Source organism: Ambystoma mexicanum, chromosome 1q, assembly GCF_040938575.1.
Source record: "Ambystoma mexicanum isolate Mex_15411 chromosome 1q, UKY_AmexF1_1, whole genome shotgun sequence".
Lineage (NCBI taxonomy): Eukaryota > Metazoa > Chordata > Amphibia > Caudata > Ambystomatidae > Ambystoma > Ambystoma mexicanum.
The window spans coordinates 735760859-735780755 of NC_090922.1; positions in this window are offsets into that span (position 1 = coordinate 735760859).

Consider the following 19897-nt stretch of genomic DNA (forward strand, 5'->3'; position numbering starts at 1 on the left):
AAGAGCAGTGTACATAAACATCATATTTTATCGCGTTCTCACATCAGGGTGCATTGCATTACGTTAATGACAGTGAAAATCACACAGTCAGCCTGAAGCAACATCCAAGTCAGTTTGTGTCATGACCCACACACAGAAACCCCCCTGGCAAGCCCATGGGCCAGGAGGGGTCTTGGCTCGGGTCTCCAACAAACTTAGGCATCCTTTGCCATACTTAATAAAGACTTGTGTTTAGGGAACTACTTTCTTTCAAGTGCCAGCCAACATGGAGGCATCCACATAGCTTGGCTCCTTGGAACCAAGCTATGCGGTATAGTGTTTTGGGTGTGGTAGCCTACGAACTCCTTTACCTGGACTACTTTCTTGAAGCTATTTAAACCACACCCGACTTGGATAACACGCTTCGCATAACTTTGCAATCCTGCAACGTGACGCTCATCATGTTCAGCTGTACCCGCGAACCTCGGAAGAACAGCATCTGTAAAGAGACAAAAGGACATTGTTAACAGCAGCAGCTTACCTGTAATTTCATTGTTAGCTGCCCACAGCTCCTGGGAACAGCATTTTAGGATCAGCGCATCTCCCGGACAGGCGGATCTGCAAACAATGAAGAAACAAGGCATTAGACACTTTTACAACATAACGAACTGTGCCGAAAAGCTTACCTCGCAAGTCACCCCTCGACCAGCATCGCCTCGGGATTTCATACACCGGGTGAGCACCGCCATCTATGGGAAGGAAAAGACAACAGGTTAGCAAAGGCAAGGCATCATAGCGCTGTGCATAGCACCTACTTACTGCATCAAAGGAAGAGAGAAAGACATTATTTAAACCAAGAAAGGCATGCATGAATAACAACAATTTACAGCAGCAATAAGACCTACCTGAAAGACTCAAAACGGGCCGGCATCAGTGAAGTAACTAGATTGCATTCGCCCACAAAGGACAACGCTCCCCTGCCAAGAAGGCAGTATGGAGAGCACACCTGAACTAACAACAAGGTGAGGAGAGGTCCAGAGGAGCTGCGGGCATACGGGGTGGTGGGGGGTTGCTTACCCCAGTTGCCCAGTCTTCAACATTGGCCACCTGTATTCCAGACAGAACTTCCCCGCTGGTCACACCTAGGAACCGCAGAGAAGGATACCAGTGTCCCTACGGCTGGGTGGCATCCCCGTGGATACCAGGTGAGCGTAACAGTTTGTTTATCATTAGTTGTAATCAAATAGGACTAAAAAGAGAGCCAAAAATAGGATTAAGTTCTATGTTTGTATTTTGAGATTTTGTATTTTTTGTGGCTTCTTTTGTTTTTTTACAGGAGAGGCACAGTAAGGTTGGGGAGGGAAGGAAGGTAAGAGGCACCAACTACACAGATGGATGGGAAGGTGGGCAGGGAAAGATGTTGCGTGGGAATTAAGTTTAAGGTATGTGGCATTGTTTCTCTTGCTTCTTGATTGTGGCCTCGAAAGCACTATGAAAATGATCCCCCCTGCAGATCGATTTGTCGCAGTACAAACATAGTACTCTGACCCTCAGAAGGTAAGGGTCAAAAGCATTCTATACAGCCTGCAAGACAGTCACTTGTATCCTCTGCCCCACAGGAGTACCCTGTGTGGTGGCAGGAGCAGTTGAGTAAGATGTGGTAGAGGCCCTCAACATGCTTCTCCCTGAAGAAGGAACGCCTTTTTCTCAGAGCACCCAAGTGGTTGGATCCGGTTTGGCTGTGCATGGAGGTGGTCCTGTAGGAGGACAGCCCAGGTTGTCCACAACTGAGTACGACACCACAATCAGCGAATCTCACCTTGTCAGCCCGAGACATTGATACACCCCCAATGGTGGTAAAAAACTGCCATGCCACACCCAGGACACTCTCTGGACGCTGGCGGCAGACACTTCCCCAACCTCATCTTGCTCTTCCTCTTCATCCTCTTCTGCATCTTCATGCCTGTTCCCCTGTCCAGTCCCTCCAGGTGGTTGTGGCTGTGGTGTTGGTGGCCCCTGGGAAGGAGGAGGGATGGCCCTGAGTGAAGCCATAGACACAGAAAAAATTATCTGAAAAGCAGCTGCTCCTTTTTGGTGCTCTCTCCTGGTCCGCCAGATTGAGAATGACTAAAGGTAATGGGTGAGTCCCTTCAGAGGAATGGTCCGCAGGTGGTGCGACTGTCCATGGACTACCGCTTGGAAAATAGGCCTTGAAAAGTTGTATCAAGTTGACAGATCAACAAAGAATGGGTCTAGGAGCTCTGCAAGGGTAAACCTTGCACTGAAACATCCTAGCTTGCCCAACAATGCAGTATCAAATTGTTTATTGTGACAGACAGTGTTTGCGGAAACAGCGCCATGCCACATTGGTACGGTCACATGATGACATACCCGGGCATCCGCAAATGGGCGTGCTGTTCAAGGGCTAATGAAAAATGTGCCATACGAGACCAGACATGTCCGGACATTTGGACCTTCTGAATAGTTGTATAGTCTGCAGACTATTCTTTGGAGTTTTTTAAATACAAAAATTATGTAAGAACAATAATCAAGATATGTATACTATAACAAATACATGCATTTATGACAGGGATGGGTTATCAGAACGGGAAGCATAAATGGGAGAATGTGAAATTTCTATACAATTATCATCAGGGGAGGGATGGAGTGAAGTTTCAAAGTTTCATTAAAGAGTCTTTCATTTATATTTTGGGAATTTGATGGGGGTGATTGCTGAGGGCACGTGGACAGGTACATTTCTAATAACATGATTTTTAACATAATTTAAAAGTTCCTTCAATTCATTACTAAGTTCATCCAATTTTGCAGACAAGATCATGATTTCATTATGTACAGTTGGGGACAGAGATTCTTGGGAACCTCAATAAATAAATGGGGGTGTTGTTCCTCATGAAAACAATGTGCTATAAGAAGAGAAAGCATTAGTATTTGATTGAGTATTGTATACATCAAATTATTTTTTTTAATAAAATAAGCAAAAATAAAAATAAAAAAATGTATTGTTTACCATTAGAGATGTTATCATCACTCATTCTTCTTTTGGAAAGTTTTCTTCCAACCAACAAAATAGTTCTTTTTGCTTTTAAGAAATGTTTATAGAATGAATGGTAATAATACAGAAATAAATACAGTCTACTTACTATTTTGTAAGAGGATGTTTTGGAATGAGTGTGCAGTGTTTGTGAGTCTGTATGAAGAGTTGTACTGAATTGATAAGATGAGGTGTGTATTTATGGTTTGTGTTTGGTTTAGGTTAAGTTGGACTGATACAAACCTATGAAATTCAGTGAAAAACATTGTAAAAGGGACATTGTGGTTAAGTTGGACCTATAAACACCTATACAATTCAGTGAAAGAAATGTTGGTAAAGGGACATTATGGTTACAAATAAGACTTCAAAGATGACATTACAAATGACTGTAGGTCAGACAATTTTGTTTGCTGACAGTCAGAATATGAAACCTGAAATGGTGCTATATAGTGCTAACCTTCTTGTATGTTCTTAGAGTAATTCCGTTAGTGTTTGGTCTCAGCTCATGGTGCACATATAATCAGCAATAAGCAGGCTTCAAACACACAATTCATTTGTGTACGTGATGATGAATGTTAATGTTATTGACATGTTCTGCTTATGTTGTTTCTTTCTTACTTTACTCTCCCTGAATGTGCCTCTGATTTGTATGCATTGTGAGCCTTCATATGCATTGTTTGTACTAACACAATTATGTAGTAAGTCTGGAGTTATACTATTTATTCCATGTTTAACATTACTAAAACATTATTTCAGTAGCCAAAATTGTCAAATTAAACATACTGTACTTGTATAGTGCATGCTGCAATCATTATCTATGTGTATGTGTGATTAGATTCCTGTATTAATAACAACGCTCCAATATAATATTTTGTTCAGAAGAGTACATTTTCTAATACATTAAATACTTTGTCTCCTAATCACCCCTGACATCTTGCTACCAACATTGTAAACAGAGCCCCTTATAGGAACTGTATAACAATGAATTTATTATGTGACTGCATCAGTTAACACTAACATCCAGGACATCAAAGATGACATTACACATCTCATTGAGATGTAATCAATGAGATGTGTAATTTCATCTTTGATGTCCTGGATGTTAGTGTTAACTATGTAGGGTGGTGGCGCAGGTTATGGTTGCTCAGCCTACCATAACTGGTGAATTTCTGGGTTTTTTGGTTTTACTTGCAACTATAACATCCCTTTAACAACTTTTTTTTTTAACTGGATGTCATAGGCTTTTATTAGTGCAACTTAACCATAACGTCCCTTTAGCAAAGTTGTTTTGCTTAATATAAATATAATCACTCCCATGATAGTGATCTGGGAGTGTTTGGGTCACAAATTAGCATTGATGAAGAAGGTTTATGGAATTGGTGGGTCCATAGCTAACACTTAATATGGGTTTTATGCAAAGAGTATCTCTGAGGAAAGAGTCCTCAAAATCTCCTTGAAATGTCCCCTTTCTCTCTTCGATCTCTTACTGAATATTAGTTCCCATAAAAAATGCATTGCTGTCCAGCTACACATTGTGTATAGGCGCTATATAAATAAACTATCACATAATATCATATCAAATTATTAGTAAAAGACCTACAAAAAATTAGGTCACAAATTTCCATCGATGAAGGAGGTTTTATTGAATTGATGGGTCCATAGCTAACACTTTATATTAGTTTTATGCAAAGAGTATCTTTGAGGAAAGAGTCCTCAAAATGTCCTTGAAATGTCCCTTTCCTCTCTTCGATCTTTACTGAATATTAGTTCCCATAAACAAATGTATTGCTGTCCAGCTACACATTGTGTATAGGCGCTACATAAATAAACTAGCATATCATATAATATTCAATTAATAGTAAAATACCTACAAAAAATAAAGATGGTCAACACAGGATAACCAATGGTTGGAACAATCAGTAGCCAAATGCAGACCATTTGTAAATATGCTTTAATCAATGCATCTCCTTTGCAAACATGCTCTCAGGAAGTAAACAAATATTTGTCATCTCAGTTTGGAAATGTATTCTGCAAATTACAATAACTTAGGAAAGCACTGTCTATTTTATCTAAACTTTTCTGCAGGCATTTCGATGCAATGCATTCTTGCAAACTTGTATTTTTCCATCTAAAAAACAACTTTACCGCACATCAGCACTGAACAGAGACATTTTGAAATCCACCTATAAAGGGCTTAACATTTATGTACAGCTAAACTGTACTCCCGAGAGTTTGCTTTTCCTGCAATGGTTTTGATTTCTCGTACGTTGTAATCCAATACATTAACTCTTTTCTTTGAGTCTGTCTATATTTTATAGTGATGGGCAATGCTGTTATGAATCGGAAACAAGGTTTTCAGCCCAGAAGATCAATACGAAAATATAACACATTCAGAGCATTTATCCAAAACAAATTGTTTGGCTTGAAACCCAAATAAATTATGCTGACTTTAATTAGCTTTTGATTCTAAAAGCCAATTTTGTGAGAGCGACTACAATCAGCCTTTAATGGAAATAAAGAATAACAAAGCACATTGACTGCTGCAGACACAAGGAGATCAAGGCGACAGAAAAGAACGAGGTCTTCTTAACAAAATGGACTCCGTCGCCGGAAATGGGCCTTCTTGTATTCGTGTGAGCGAAAGCATAAGGAGGACGAATTCCTACGATGAAGTGGCGGTGTCAAGCTAAGGTTATAAACCACAAGTGGTAATTTCGACATCTGAATTACTAACATACATCTGTGCTTGACAGACTTTATATAAGCACACACACGGGTGTGATGGGTACTAGGGCAAACCTGCATAGTCATCGCTTTGACAGGCAGAGGGCTGTAGTGTTAGTGTGTCTACCTGAGAGGGTGTAGGATGGACAGTGTCTGTTGATCAGAGTAGACTGGATAACTACATCACGGGGGTACTCCTCATTTTCCACCTATAGACTCCTTACAAACGTTTACTTCTGCACTCGCTCATCTGCATTCCGTTCTCACGTGCGCATCTCTCTTCCCTAATCTGTATTAATGTGTACCTTGCATTTCACTCATGAACACAACTCCCCCCTTCACCATCTTTATTATTCATCCCTTTGAGGGGCAAGTGTCCCCAACATTCCACTCTCTCCCTGTGCCCCACTCTTTGTAACCCACATTACCACTTCCTGCACCTCTAAACCATATGATTATTTCCTAAAACAGACTATACACTCACCTGCACACTACCTTCCTCCCCCAGCATTTATCTGTTCCATTACCCCTGTTGTCTCGTCTTCGACTTCATGTACCCCTCTCTTTCCAGCCCCTTCTCCTGACAGAAAGCACCCATCTATCACCTCGTGTCTCCTCTCTCTCTCTATCTCTGAACCCCATCATACATCTTTCATTTTCATCGAGTATCTCTGTCTATATTTTGTGGTCACCTTTCCGCTTCATCCAATGCTCACTCACACCCATGTCTGCTGTGTTCCTTTCTCCTCTGCGTATTCTCATGCGTGCACCTCTCCTCATTGCACTCAGTCCTCTCCAGTACTTTCCCTATACTTCTTTTTCCCTGGAACCACACCAGTCCATTCTTTTCTCTGAACTCTATTCTTCTGAAATAGGCATCCACCACTCTTACCCATGAGTGTGTTTCTTTCCACTGAACATGTCTGAACCACGTTCTCTTTTTTTCCACATCCTCAGCAATTTCTTCCCCATTCCACTCTCCTTACATTCTCCTATCCACCGACACCTCTATTTATGCATAGTTAATTCTCCATTATCGACTCCTACACAGCACACTCTGACTTATTTCTACTTTGGTACAAGCATTTTGCCATACTCCCTTTCTTGGTCGTTCAATTGCTGCACTGTCATGAAGACAAAAGCCTTTTCTGAAGTGCTTCAATCCATGAACCCAGCCTGTGCAATCTCTGTTCTTCACAAGCCTTGTGTTCCATACTCTCAAAAATACGCATACACACACGCACTTGTATTTCTCCCCTGCTGCAAGATTCTTACTACTCCCACCACCATAGCAGTACATTTCTGCCTGTTGCACCCTCTCTAATCCAGTGCCTTTTCTCCCATTCCTGCTGTTCTTTCCTTTCCGCGGCACTCAATAACGTGGCAGGTGCAACACCCCCATTCTTCTTTTGAATAATCCCATTGCAAAGGCTGCACAAATGTTTTCTTCACATCCCTTTGCTCTCTTCCCCTCAGCAACCTATGCCAAAAATGTCGAATGAATGTCTTCTCCCCCCTACAACTTGCACATTACTGCCTCTAGTACATCATGGTAGGTCTTAAGCAAGTATCCTTACTTGCTACAGATCTCCAGTAGCCCGCAACAGGCTATTGTTAGGCGGAAACCTGTGCAGTTCCCTCTGGGACCACTGCAAAAGATTTAGGACTACAGGTGTTTGGCAGTAAACCCACTTGGTAGCAGTCTGTACCACACAGATTCACTTGGTAGCTGTGGCTGAGCAGTCAGACTTCCCTCAAGAAGAGGTAGGCAGTATGTGGAGTATACAAAATAGGGCAATCTACACAGTAGAACAAGCAAACACGGAACAAGGCTTCAGTGTAAAGATATAAAGGTATTTATTTATAACAACACATCTATGGAAAACACTCTGGCACTAATACGGCAAACAACTTCAATCACAATTACTTATACGAAGAAAAAGATCAATCCCCCTAACAATAGTTCGACAAGTCTAGGTTCACTGGCATCACTTAATTGCAGACAGAGGTGTATGCTTTAACCTAGACGGCACTCTAGTATTCGTTAGGACGGGAGAGAAAAATAAGGCAGGTTATGAAATCAACTAGGTACCAATACTTTACGGACAAATGCAAGGCAAGTAAGGCAGGGTCTACTGCAGATCACAAAGTTCAGAGGCCAGGCCCACTCGGAGAGAGGCAAGGCGATATGTCCCAAATAAGTGTCTCAGTGGAAATGCGCTCCGAGTCTTTATCGCAAATTGTTATGGAAAGATTTGGACCAGTTCAGAACAACAAGTTAAAGAAAGCTTGGAGGCGACCCAATGGAAAGGCGAGGATTAAGACACCTCACTCTATCCGGCAGGAAGGGAAGCCAGGCAAACACGGTACCTTGTTTGTGGAGAGACAGCTCCGGCGGGGGCAGTTGTTCCTGGTGGTGGATGCATGTCGGGTCTTTGCCAAGAGTAGAGATGATCTCATCGTCGAAGAAAAGTGAAGTCGGTTGCACCACCAGGGAAGAGACCAGCCGCGGAGTGCTCCGTCACAAGGCACCACCTTTTGGTCGCAGTACAGGGGTAGTGGCTATCCGGTTGCCGGGGTGCTCTGCACGGGCAATTCGACCACTGCGTCCTGGAGCAAAGAAAAAGCAAAGGGGACTGGTTATTCCCACCAGTCAGGGGAAGAGACTCTCCGGCAGGGAGATCTCCTCTGTCGTCGGGAAGTGGTGAGTCGGTTCAGCAGAGCTCCACCGGAGGTGTCGTCGTTGCGGGTCGGCTCAGCTTTACCCTTGTTGGATTCTTAGGTCCTGTGGTGACTTCTGAAGATCCAGTCCCAAAAGCCCTGCTTTTATGCAGAAAACCCCCATTCATTCAGCCTAGCTGTCAATCAAAACACGCTAAGTGGTGAGCGGGGTGGCTCACCACTTGAGACAATCACACCAGAGTGCGACCGGAGTTGGCAATGCAACTCGGTCCAGGGAGCCTAAACCCCCTCCCACACCCCTGTGGTAACCCAGACAGAATGGCACCACTTTGGAGGGTCTCTGTACAGAAGCCTGCCAAAAGTGGAACAAAGGGCTCAACCTTTGGTTTAGGAGTCACAGAGACGAACACAGACACCATTTTAAAAACCGAGTTCTGGCAGAAAATACCATCTGATAGACTTATTTAAGATAAGTAAGCCGGTGGTATGTTAGAGATTAACGAGAAAAAGTATCAATCTCCAACAATGGGAAGAATCCCATAGGGTTATATTCGGGGTCGAATATAACAAGTAGTTTCCAATGCCACCAGCCAGAACTCAACGAGGGGGTACGGGACAGTGCCCCCTCGAATAACAGACCCAGGAGTAATCGAATTACCCCTACTAGTACATCGACAATAGGATGGTTTGTACTAGTTCTGTTAGTAAATTTAGGTCTAGTAAAGCCAATGGTGACTTTACATGCCCGGGGAGACAGTAGTCAGTCCCCGGGTATGGAGTCTATGATGGAGGTCCGCTAGGACGTCCCCGTGCTACGGCATGGAGGGTGCAGTGTAACACACATAGCAAACATATGAGACCTTATGGACTAAAAGACCCCATAGCCCATAGAACACAGTGACATTCAAAGTAATTCCACACATTCATGTCCAAGAGTGGGAGAAAAAGAGTCTCACTCTTGGCAGGATGGAAAAAAACAAACTCCAGAAATCCAGCAAAGCTGCTGGGGGACTCACTAGGTTAGGAAATTCAGCCTAAACAGAAAATTCTCCCTAACAGCTATCTTTTCCATCCTCTGTCAAGTTGGCAGAGAGTGGAGTGCCCAATTGCACTATAATGTGGGCCCTGGTCAAAGAGACAGCAGTCAGACGGTGGTAGTGGATGCACTAGATGAATCAACCTGCCATGGTACTAGGTCCAATCTGAGAGAGGCTACGAATGACAGCCCTTCTAGCAAATCATAGTGTATGGGGAGCTGTCAGGCACTATAGATTCAGGAACCGAAGGGCTCAGACACACATAAAAAGAATAATTTATATAACGAATTTTAATATCTAATAAGAATCTAAAATATGCTTTATTAATTTCAACACTAGGTGTCACTCCATAGCTCTTTTTACTTAGATTAGGATGTACTGCAAACTCTGAGGCCATTTTGGATTTTGTGTTTTTCAGCATTCGGAGTGTGTTTTAGAAGTTCCTTTTTTTAGGATGTTTATAGATTTTTGGATTCCATGCAAGGTGGCTTATGGGTTTTTCAATGTTTTTTACTTTTTACGTAATTCGTCGACCGTCGATCTTCCGTTTTGTGGAATTTTGTGCTATTTTTCAATATATTTATGATTCACTTTGATTCCTGGACCATGGACCTTTGGCCTTCATCCCCCATTGCAGGGGCTGGAATGGAGGACAACTGTCTGGAGCCCTCGTTATCTGCCCATGCTTTGCTTGAGCTGATAACTTGGGCTGGCGGGCCGTTGAAGAGGGGATGAACGCCACATTATTCCCATTAGCCTAACACAACATGCCCATACAATTTGTTTTTTAGTTCTATTTTTTATAACTGTGAAAGGTGGTTCCTAAATGAACCTTTTTTTTTTCCTTTTTTTGCAGGAGAGGTGGGAGGGAAATGAGGGAAGAGGCAACAAGCACTAATATGGAGGGGCAGGTGGATAGGGGAAGATGCTGCACGCGTGTTACCCCCTGCAGATTAATTTATTGCAGTATATACAGAGGACTGTTGTGTTCAAAAGATATGGATCACCAGCCTCTTTTATTGCTTGCAAGGTAGCTGGTGGTATTTTGTGTCCCACAAATGTAGGCTATGTGGTTACAGTATTGGTTGAGGAAGATGAGGTGGAGGAAGATATCCTACTACTTGCTAGGAAAGGAACAGCCTTTCTGAGATCATTGCCATCGTTGGATTGGGTGTGGCGGTGCATGGAGGTGGTCCTGTGGGAGTACTGTCCAGGTAGTCCGCGAGTGAGTGCCTTTCACTTTGGTAGCTTTAGCCTTTGGTACATTACCAACAGTGGTAAAGAACTGCAACACACATACATTCTCTTCTTGATTATCTTTTGAAGTATTGTGTTTCTTTCTTTCTGTAGGTCCTCCAGCTGGTTGTGGTGGTTCCTCTTGGGGAGTAGGGATGGCAATAGTTGATGCAATTTTTAAGATAAATAGAAGTTTTCCTAATATTCTTCCAAGCATGTGCTGTGTGTTAGATTGTTAATAGATAATGGGTAAGAATAAGTGTAGGAGCTGTGCAAGGGTACATTTTGAGCTTTAAAGTTTCTAGATGAGCTGAAAATGCAGTTCTGGACTGTTCACGAAGCATGGACCCATTTGCGAAGTGCAGAGGTGTTCGCAAACATTTCATCATGCAGCGCATGTGCGTGTTCACTTGACAATGTCCGGAAAGTCTGCGATGACGTCAGATGTTCCTGAACATCGGCAAACTCAAAAACAGCAGAAAAGGTTGCAAAAAGTGTATAAAACTGATGCTAGAAGGTGGGGAATGACAGAGTAACTTTCTAAATTAGTGTAAAATGTTGCTTTATTGAGGTAAGGTAATATTAGTAAATTGTAGCAAATTAAGGTGCACTGGTAAAAACCCATGAAATTCACTGAAAACACTTTGTCAAAGGGACGTTATGGTTAAGTTGCACTAACAAAAACCCATGAACTTCAATGACAAGCCCTTGAAATTCACCAGTTATGGTAAGCTAAGCAGCCATAACTCGTGCCACCACTGTGACAATTTCTGAAGCCTCTCTTCCTCATCTCTTGATGGCATGCTGCAGCCACCCCATGAATGTGCCAATCTCCGCATGCAGGGTTTTCATCTCTCCCTGCATCTCCAAAGTCCGCTTGTCCACTGGCTCCATTGTCAGCTGGATGTTTAATAGCTCTCCTAAAATCATTGCCAGATTGCTTTACTGACCCTGCCCCTGGCCCTGAGGCACCTCCTGCTGTGTGGGTGATGTGGAGGGGCGCACCCCCCATTAAATTGTATGCCTTTCGTTAATGCCTTATTCTGCCAGACTTAGCAGTATTCCAATTGAAAACGCATAACTCCACCAATAATGAACACTTGCACCATATGCATCCACTCCCTGTTGGTATGACAGCTGAAAAAATGTATAGGGCACTGAATCTGATAAAGCTCCTTATCTCTCACATGGCCTCTATTACTCTGCTGTGCATTTATTATGCTGGGATCTCTACTGTTCCCCACCAGGCTTTTTCCTCTCTTGGTTGAGCTGAGACTGGTCGGCTCCCATTGCATTCTCTCCGCACTTCCTGCTGCTGCCCATGCTGATTGTCTCTGTCTGATCTCTGCTGTTTGTTGCTCTGTAACAAGCTTTGACACACTCCTCCCTGAGGGCTACAAGATCCTCTCCTAGCCACGGCCCAACAGGCCCACAGTCAGATTGGCCCTGCTCTTTCCTGAGTGGATCCTTGCTTCCTTCATCCCCACTCAGACCTACTCCTCCTTTCAATCCCTGGAATGTGGGATCTCTATCTCTCCTGGCCTCTTTCTGACTTTGGCCACAATCTACAGGCCACCTGGCCTGATCACCCTTTTACTCTGAATGGACTGATCTCTCCCATCCTCCACCTCCCAACTTCTCCTCATTGGGGATCTTAACATCCACCTGGACTCCCTAGACACCTCTGGGCTCTAACGCAACCTATATGACTTTCTTTCCCTCTGCATTCTACCCTCTCATCCCACTCACTCTGCCGGCCACACCTTGGATGCTGTCATCTCTTCAGGTATCCCCCTCTCTTATCCTCTCTCTACTCCTCTCTCCTGGACTAACCATTTTCTTCAGTCTTCTCACTTGGAACTTCCTGTCCCTTTGGCAAAGGCCCTCCCAGCAGTGTCACCTTCCTTAAAGGTTACTCAACCTATGAAGTGAGTGTCAGCGGCAGGCTTCGCCTACACCTTCTCCCCTCCACCTACTCCTGTGGCTGACTCCCATCCTGAGTCAGCCCTTTCTCACCTTCACCTCTCCATCTCTATGATTCTGAATATCCTTGACCCTGTTATATGGATCCACCTGATGCCTGCCACAAAGTGCAACTTCTTGTATGACTCTGATTTGGCTGCTCTTAAACGCAAGTACAGAGCAGCTGAGTGGAAGTGGGGAGCATCCGGTGAACCCTCTGACAAACTGGACTGTCGCCTGCTCCAAAGGCAATACAGTCTCTCAAATTATTCTAGGAAGAGGGTCCACATTCAATCCTGCATCTCTGTTGCCTCTAACAACACAGCTGAACGTTTCCAAATCTGCAAGGAGCTGGCCAATCCTACTACAGCATCCTCCTCCCCTACACCCACCCAGCCCCTCTGCACAGCTCTAGCTTCTCATTTCACCACTAATACCCAGGACATCCTACCTGCACTCGCCACCACTTCTGTTCACTCTCCCACAACCACTCTCAGGCCTCCCTTGGCCACCACCTCCTCTTCTTGTCTACTCCTTCCCTCCTTTTACACCTGAATATGTTTCCAGACAAGTCCGGTCGAACAAAGTCTCATCTAAATAGGTGACCCCCTGCTCCTCCAGAACCATTACAGACAACATTGGTTCTCTCGCTCAAGCCTTGGCTCAAGCCTTGACCAATTTCGGTAATCACTCCTTCACCACTGGCACTCCCTTGTGCACCCCTTACTAAAAATGCCTTATGTTGACCACTCCATTATGACAAACTATCGCCCTATCTCTATCACTCCTTTCCTGGGCAAAGTCCTGGAGAAGTTGTAAAAAAGGGGGGGTGAGGCGCGCACTCCAATTCCTGGCCAATATACTACCTGAAGAAAGACTGGGTTAAATCCCCAAAGTGTCCAATTCACAGGGTTAGACCCCAATTGTTGCCAAAATGTTCAAAGGGTAGGATCCCTTCTGCTGTATTTGTGCTGCTGTTATCCTCCTCCTAGCACTTTCGTGTCCCAACACTCGACAGGGAGGCTGTGTTGCCTTGCTTTTCAGGTGAATCCAATTAAATTGCTAATGCACTCTCTAAGGATTATGGGACCTGTAGTGAAGAAAAGCATAAGCGATCTAACTCTGTGAATATTTTTGCAACAGTTGGGATCTAACCTGTGAATATTTTAGCAACAATTGGGATCTAACCCAGTGAATTGGACACTTTGGGATTTAACCCATTTATTCTTTTTCTTTTTTCAGGTAATATATTGGCCAGGAACTGGAGTGTGCTCCTCACCTCTCATTTTTTACATGTAATTTGTGGAGATCCAGACTCCAGAGGCTGCAGCACCGGGGACATTTTTCCCTACAGTGGAGAATCATAGTTATGGTTTTCCCCCCTCCCCCTGCTAAGGGTAAGATGTGTGCTCCTGGAGGGGAGTCTTTCCTTGGTCATCTGAAATTAACAAATGATGTCACTAAAGCTCCCATAATTCTTAGAGACTGCATTAGCAATTTAATTGGATTCACCTGAAGTAAAAGGCAACGCAGCCTCCCTGAAGAGTGTTGGGACACGAAAGTGCTAGGAGGAGGAGAACAGCAGCCCAAATGCAGCCTAAGGGATCCAACCCACTGGCGTAACAGGGGCCCCCGCAGCCCCAACGGTGCGAGGGGCCCTGCCAGCACATGTCCTAGGAGGGGGCCCCACTGGAGAAAAAATATTTTTTTTTCACATTTTTTTTTTCTTTTTGAATTCAGTCTTCATTCATAAAGAAATTATTTCTGTAACAGAAATAATTTCTTTATGAAGGCAGAGTGACTACAAAAAGAAAAAAAGAAAATGTATTTTGAATTCTGAGGGCTCCACCCTCCCCATGGCATGGAAGACGCTAGGCTCGAGGCCCCCATGTCATGGGGTGGAGGGAGCCCTATGACTTCAAAAAGAAATTGTTTATTTTTGAAGTCACTCTGCCTTCACAAAGACATTATTTCCGTTATGGTTTGGTCCTTAACGGAAATCATTTCTTTATGAAGTCAGAGGGCCTCATTACGGGTTTGGGGGTAACCATGCCGGTGCTACCGGCAGGTTGCCGCTACACCCGTAATGATTTACTGGTGCCCAACTTCCCAGTAACACCAGGGGATTACAACCCCTGGGAAGTCAGTCTCCGGCAAGAACTTATTTGTTTGGGGGCATCTTATTTCTTTACTCATTTTAATGAGACTATTCTAGTGTATCTTCAATGTTACAAGCAGTTAACTCTCTCCTTTATGGTTGAAAGCACCCGCTTATGGACTGCTGTGAGAATGAGTGTTCTCCTGTTCCCTCTCTACCCTTCCAATCACTCCCCTGGCATGCAAGTAGTAAACCCACATCACAATTTCAATTGCATAAAACATTTGGCATTTGAAAGCAGGTACTAACAGTGAAATGCTTTATGTTAGTATTAGCTGGGCTGTTGTAAACAGGGATACCCAGGTGCCATTTAACATCTGTGCCCTGTTATGTCTGGCAACTGCTCTAAAGGTCAGCCAGGTCGAATCAACAAACATAGCATAATGTTTCAGGGGGAGTTCTGAATCCCAGTCAACTCAATGGTGGTGCACCAATACGTGTGTTTAATGTCTTGATTGTTCATAACCCCAACCCTATTCTTCCTCGTCCCAGTGTTGTGTATGAGAAAGTACTTGTGTATAAGGCACTCTGCCTCATACACATGTACTGGGTTGAGGTAGAGGTACATGAAGGTAATGCCTGACTTAGCTACCTGTACTCTTCATTACTCCTAGTCCCACTCTTCCTCATCCCAGTACTTACCTATGAGGCAAAGAGCCTCATACGTAAGCTTGGGGACAAGGAAGAGTGACATTGAGGTAATTCTGGGCCAAGGAGCTGATTTTGGAGGTTGGGGTAGGGCTGGTAGCGAGAGCGGATGTGTGGGGGCAGGATTGTTCAACAAATCATAATGCTGTCCATGTCCAGGTTAAGCAGGCATGATATGTGGTATTAGTGGCTAGAGAGGCATGTTGGTGCAGCCAGTCTAGTCATTCATCAGTTTGGTATGACTTTTTTTAACTGGGCATTTCTGATAAAGAAGTCCTGCTTACCTGGCTAGACTGCCATTTGGGTGCTGCCAGTCTAGCCGTTTCTTACTGCGGCATTCTATATTTTTCTGGGCATCTGTGATCAAATTATATGATATAAGTCATTTATAACGCGACGGTACACAAGTGTTTCTAGGTGCGACAAGAAAAGGGAGGGAAGATAGAGGGAGGACAAGACAAACGATCTTCCTAAGCCTTGTGTCATTCAGATCATGCAAGTGCGAGAACGAGAAGTGCAAGGGGAAAGGGAGGAGGGAAGTGCAAGGGAGAGGGGAGGGAAAAACAGGGCAGCAATGCCCAGAGTAAGTGCAGCCAGGGTAGCGTGGCTCTGGGTATTGCAAGGCGAACAAGGGACTGTAGGGTTACAGTTACAGCCCCTAAGTGCTTGGTAGGCCCAGAGGCAGTGCAAGGGTGACTGATCAAGAAAGAGGCTGGACTCAGTGAGGCTCTGAGGGTAGCCAAGCAACCAGTCGGTAAAGCGGACAGGTAGGTCAGGTAGGCCAGCAGGGGAGGGAGAGAGAGTAAGCAGAGGAAGAGGAAAGTTTTGAGCTGCTTCCGGAACTTCATGTGGTCCAGCCCAAGTTTGAGAAGGGCAGGAAGGCTATTCCAGAGGGAGGCACCTGCAGAGGAGAGAGATCTACCCCCACTCTCTGCCTGGAGAAGTGTCTAACCCTTAGAGAGTTGTAGGTAGCTGAGCGAAAGGCTTGAGAAGGAAGATATTTTGGAAGAGAGCGTTGGATGTAGTGCAGACCCCAGGCCCAGAAAGACTTGTGGACAATGCAAAGGGTGTTGAACTTGATCCGAGCAGCAACTGGGAGCCAGTGGAGAGATGTCAGGGCTAGAGAGATACGATCCCTGGGCTTGAGGCCAAGGATAAGTCTTGCAGTAGTGTTCTGGATTAGTTGCATAGGGTGGAGAGTAGAGGAAGGCAGATTGAGAAAGAGGCTGTTGCACTAGGCCAGCCTAGAGAGAACCAGGGCTCTGGAGACCATGAACTTCTGGGGGAAAGTGTGAAAGTGAAGAGTTCCTTTGAGGAGGAGCAGCTGGTAGTGGTACTTCTCGGTGACGTCCGAGATGTGAGCAGAGAAAGAGAAAGAGACAGTGGATTCAAAGATGACACCAAGGTTGTTTGCCTCACAGGAAGGGCACAAGGCGGGCAGCCAGAGAGAGAGGGAAATCAGGGGCAGGAGTCCAAATGAGAAGGATCACCATCTTACTGACATTAAGGCAGAGATCGTTGGAGACACACCAATCCTGAATCGTGAATAGACAGTCAGGATTTAGCAAGAGAGTAGAGGAGTCTGAGGGGAGCCTGAAGGAAAGCAGAGTGTCAGCCGCATAACACTGAAAGTTAGAGGAGAAGGTAGAGTTCAGGTGGGCCAAAGGGGCCAAGAAGAGGTTGAAAAACCATGGTGAGAGGATGGAGTGGAGAGAAAGGGATCAAGTTGGTCCTGGGAGGGGCTGTCCAAGAGGAAGGAGGTCAGCCACTCAAGGGCCTGATCCGTGATGTCCAGGTTCTCATAGAGTCGATTGATCAGGATGGCGTGGTTGACCGTGTCGAAAGCAGAAGAAAGATCAAGGAGGATAAGGACAGAAGGAATGCTGGAATCAAGGTTAGAGAGCAGATCTTTACAGAGCAGTTTCCATGCCTCTGGAAGCTCTGACGCCAGACTGAAGGTCATGGAGACAACCAACAAATTCTATGTGGATAGTAAGCTGGGAGATGGCCAGCTTTTCCAACAGTTTTCCCAGGAAAGGGGTGTTGGAGATTGGGCGATAGTTTGCCGGGCAGGCAGGATCAGCAGATGGCTTCTTGAGGATTGGGTGCATAAGGGAGTGGTTAAGAGGAGAGGGGAACATTCCAGTGGCAAAAGAGTGATTACAGAAATCAGCCAAGGCTAGAACGAGGGTGTCAATATGGTCCTTGATGGTTTTGGAGGAGCAGGGGAGCACCTGTTTGGATGACACTTTCATAGATCGGACTTGTCTAAAAACCTCTCTCAGGTGTTGTCAGAGAGAAAGAGGAGAAATGAGAAAGAGAGGTAGAGATGGCCAAAGGGGGGCCGAGAGAGGAAGAGGGAGTGGAAGAGGAGAGGAAGGACAGGAGTTTTAGCAGAGAAGTGAGATGACAGAGGGCCTGGGAGGGAACAGGAGAGGTAAAGACCGCAACAGGATTTATCAGTTCCTTGCAGATTTTAAAGAGTTTGGCCGTGTTGTTAGAGGCCACAGGCTTGAATGTTTGTTCTCTTCTTGATGAGTGTTAATGCTGCCACTGGCATTTTGGCGCAACCAGTCTAGGTATGTCTAAATGTGGCCTGGCATGCTTTACTGTAACAATATTACATGTCTACACTGGTCTACATTGTGTAGCCAGTTGGACATGTTTTCATTGTGGCATGGCATTTTTAATAGCAAAGTATTAATGTTCCTGTGCACTGTTGGTGACTTGCATCTATTGGATTGGTGTTACCCTACAAAACAATTGCAAACACTCTGGCTTTTTAGGCAATTTTTCTCAGAAAGTGTGCTGTATACTGCATTAAAACACATATTTATATCTTTCTCCTAGTGCAGTGTGTGGCATATCCCTTCAGCAGCACGTTTGTGCGTATTTCGCAAGCGTGATAATCTATGCCGGCCCAGAGTTTGGCGCGACCAGTGATTTGTTGCTGAGTTGGGGGGGGGACCCTCAGCATAGCTCGCAGGGGGACCCCCACATTTTGTGTTACGCCATTGATCCAACCCTGTGAATTGGACACTTTGGGATTTAACCCATGTATTCTTTTTCTTTGTTCAGGTAATATATTGGCTAGGAACTGGAGTGCGCGCCTCACCTCTCTTTTTTTCCTGGAGAAGTTGGCTAATACTTGAAATTAAATCTGTTCGTTGTCTCCACTCCATGATGATCAGTCTGGCTTCAGAGCAGCCAGATGCATGGAAACTGCACTCCCGAGCACCCATGAAGATCTGCTCTCAAATCCCGAGTCTAACTCTCCCTCTGTCCTCATTCTCTTCAACCTTTCTTCTGCTTTTCACATGCCAACCACAATATCCTGATTACTTCTCTCCATGAGACCCTTGGCATCACGGATCAGGCTCTGGCTTGGCTGATCTCCTTGCTCCTAGAACAACCCCAGACGCAGTTTATTACACAGTCACCCTCAACTCAGGGAGTTCCTTTCCGCCAATAACGTGGTGCACAACAAATCACTATTATTTTGATTCAGGTTCACTTTGGTAAGGCCTCCAACCCATCTCGCACACAACCCAACAAATACTCAGTACAACAATGGATTAGGAACCAGGCCGGTGTGTATAAAGAATATAGATTTATTAATTTATTTAAACCAAATTTGACAAACAGACTAACATCAGTCACCAATGCTGTGGCAACACAAGAACAAAAATGACTTCTGCAATGGCACCAACACAGAGCAAATACTGAGATATGCAGTCACAATTTCCCATAGCTTTTTATTCAAATCCCTCACCAATACAGAAAAAGAACAATTCAAAACACACAACACAGAGTGATTGTTGATTTGGTTATAATACTTTTCTCCAAGCAACCCCCACCATACAAACATCAATTAGACTTGGTCCCTCTGAATTGAAGGCCAGTGGCAGAGAGTGGGAACACAATGGAAACATCATTTTGGGATTCTGATAAAATGCACGCTTCGGAAAAGAGATTTGAGGGGAAAAATCTTTTTTTTTAAAATTATTACCACAGATGCAATATGAGAAAGAAAAGCAATGGGAAAATATGTTTTGCCACACCTCAAAAGAACGGGCAGAGCTTTAGGGTTTGGGTCAGAGCACAATGGGAAAAAAGGGGCAATTTTGTTTTTCACACCACACATGAAAAGGAAATAAAAGGCTTCACACTTCTGATTTAAAATAATGGTGATCAATGGGGTTTTTGTTTTGCACACTGCACCCTCACTTGGAAAAAGGGTTCTGGGATTAATTTTTTATTTATTTATTTATTTGTATACAGTATTTAAACTTTTACAAATACATATAACACAATAAAAAAAGCAAGATAAAACATACTAAATACAACTTTCATGATACATTTACACAGTGTACTGTATCAAAATACACATTTACAATCGAATATTTTAACATTTTCTTT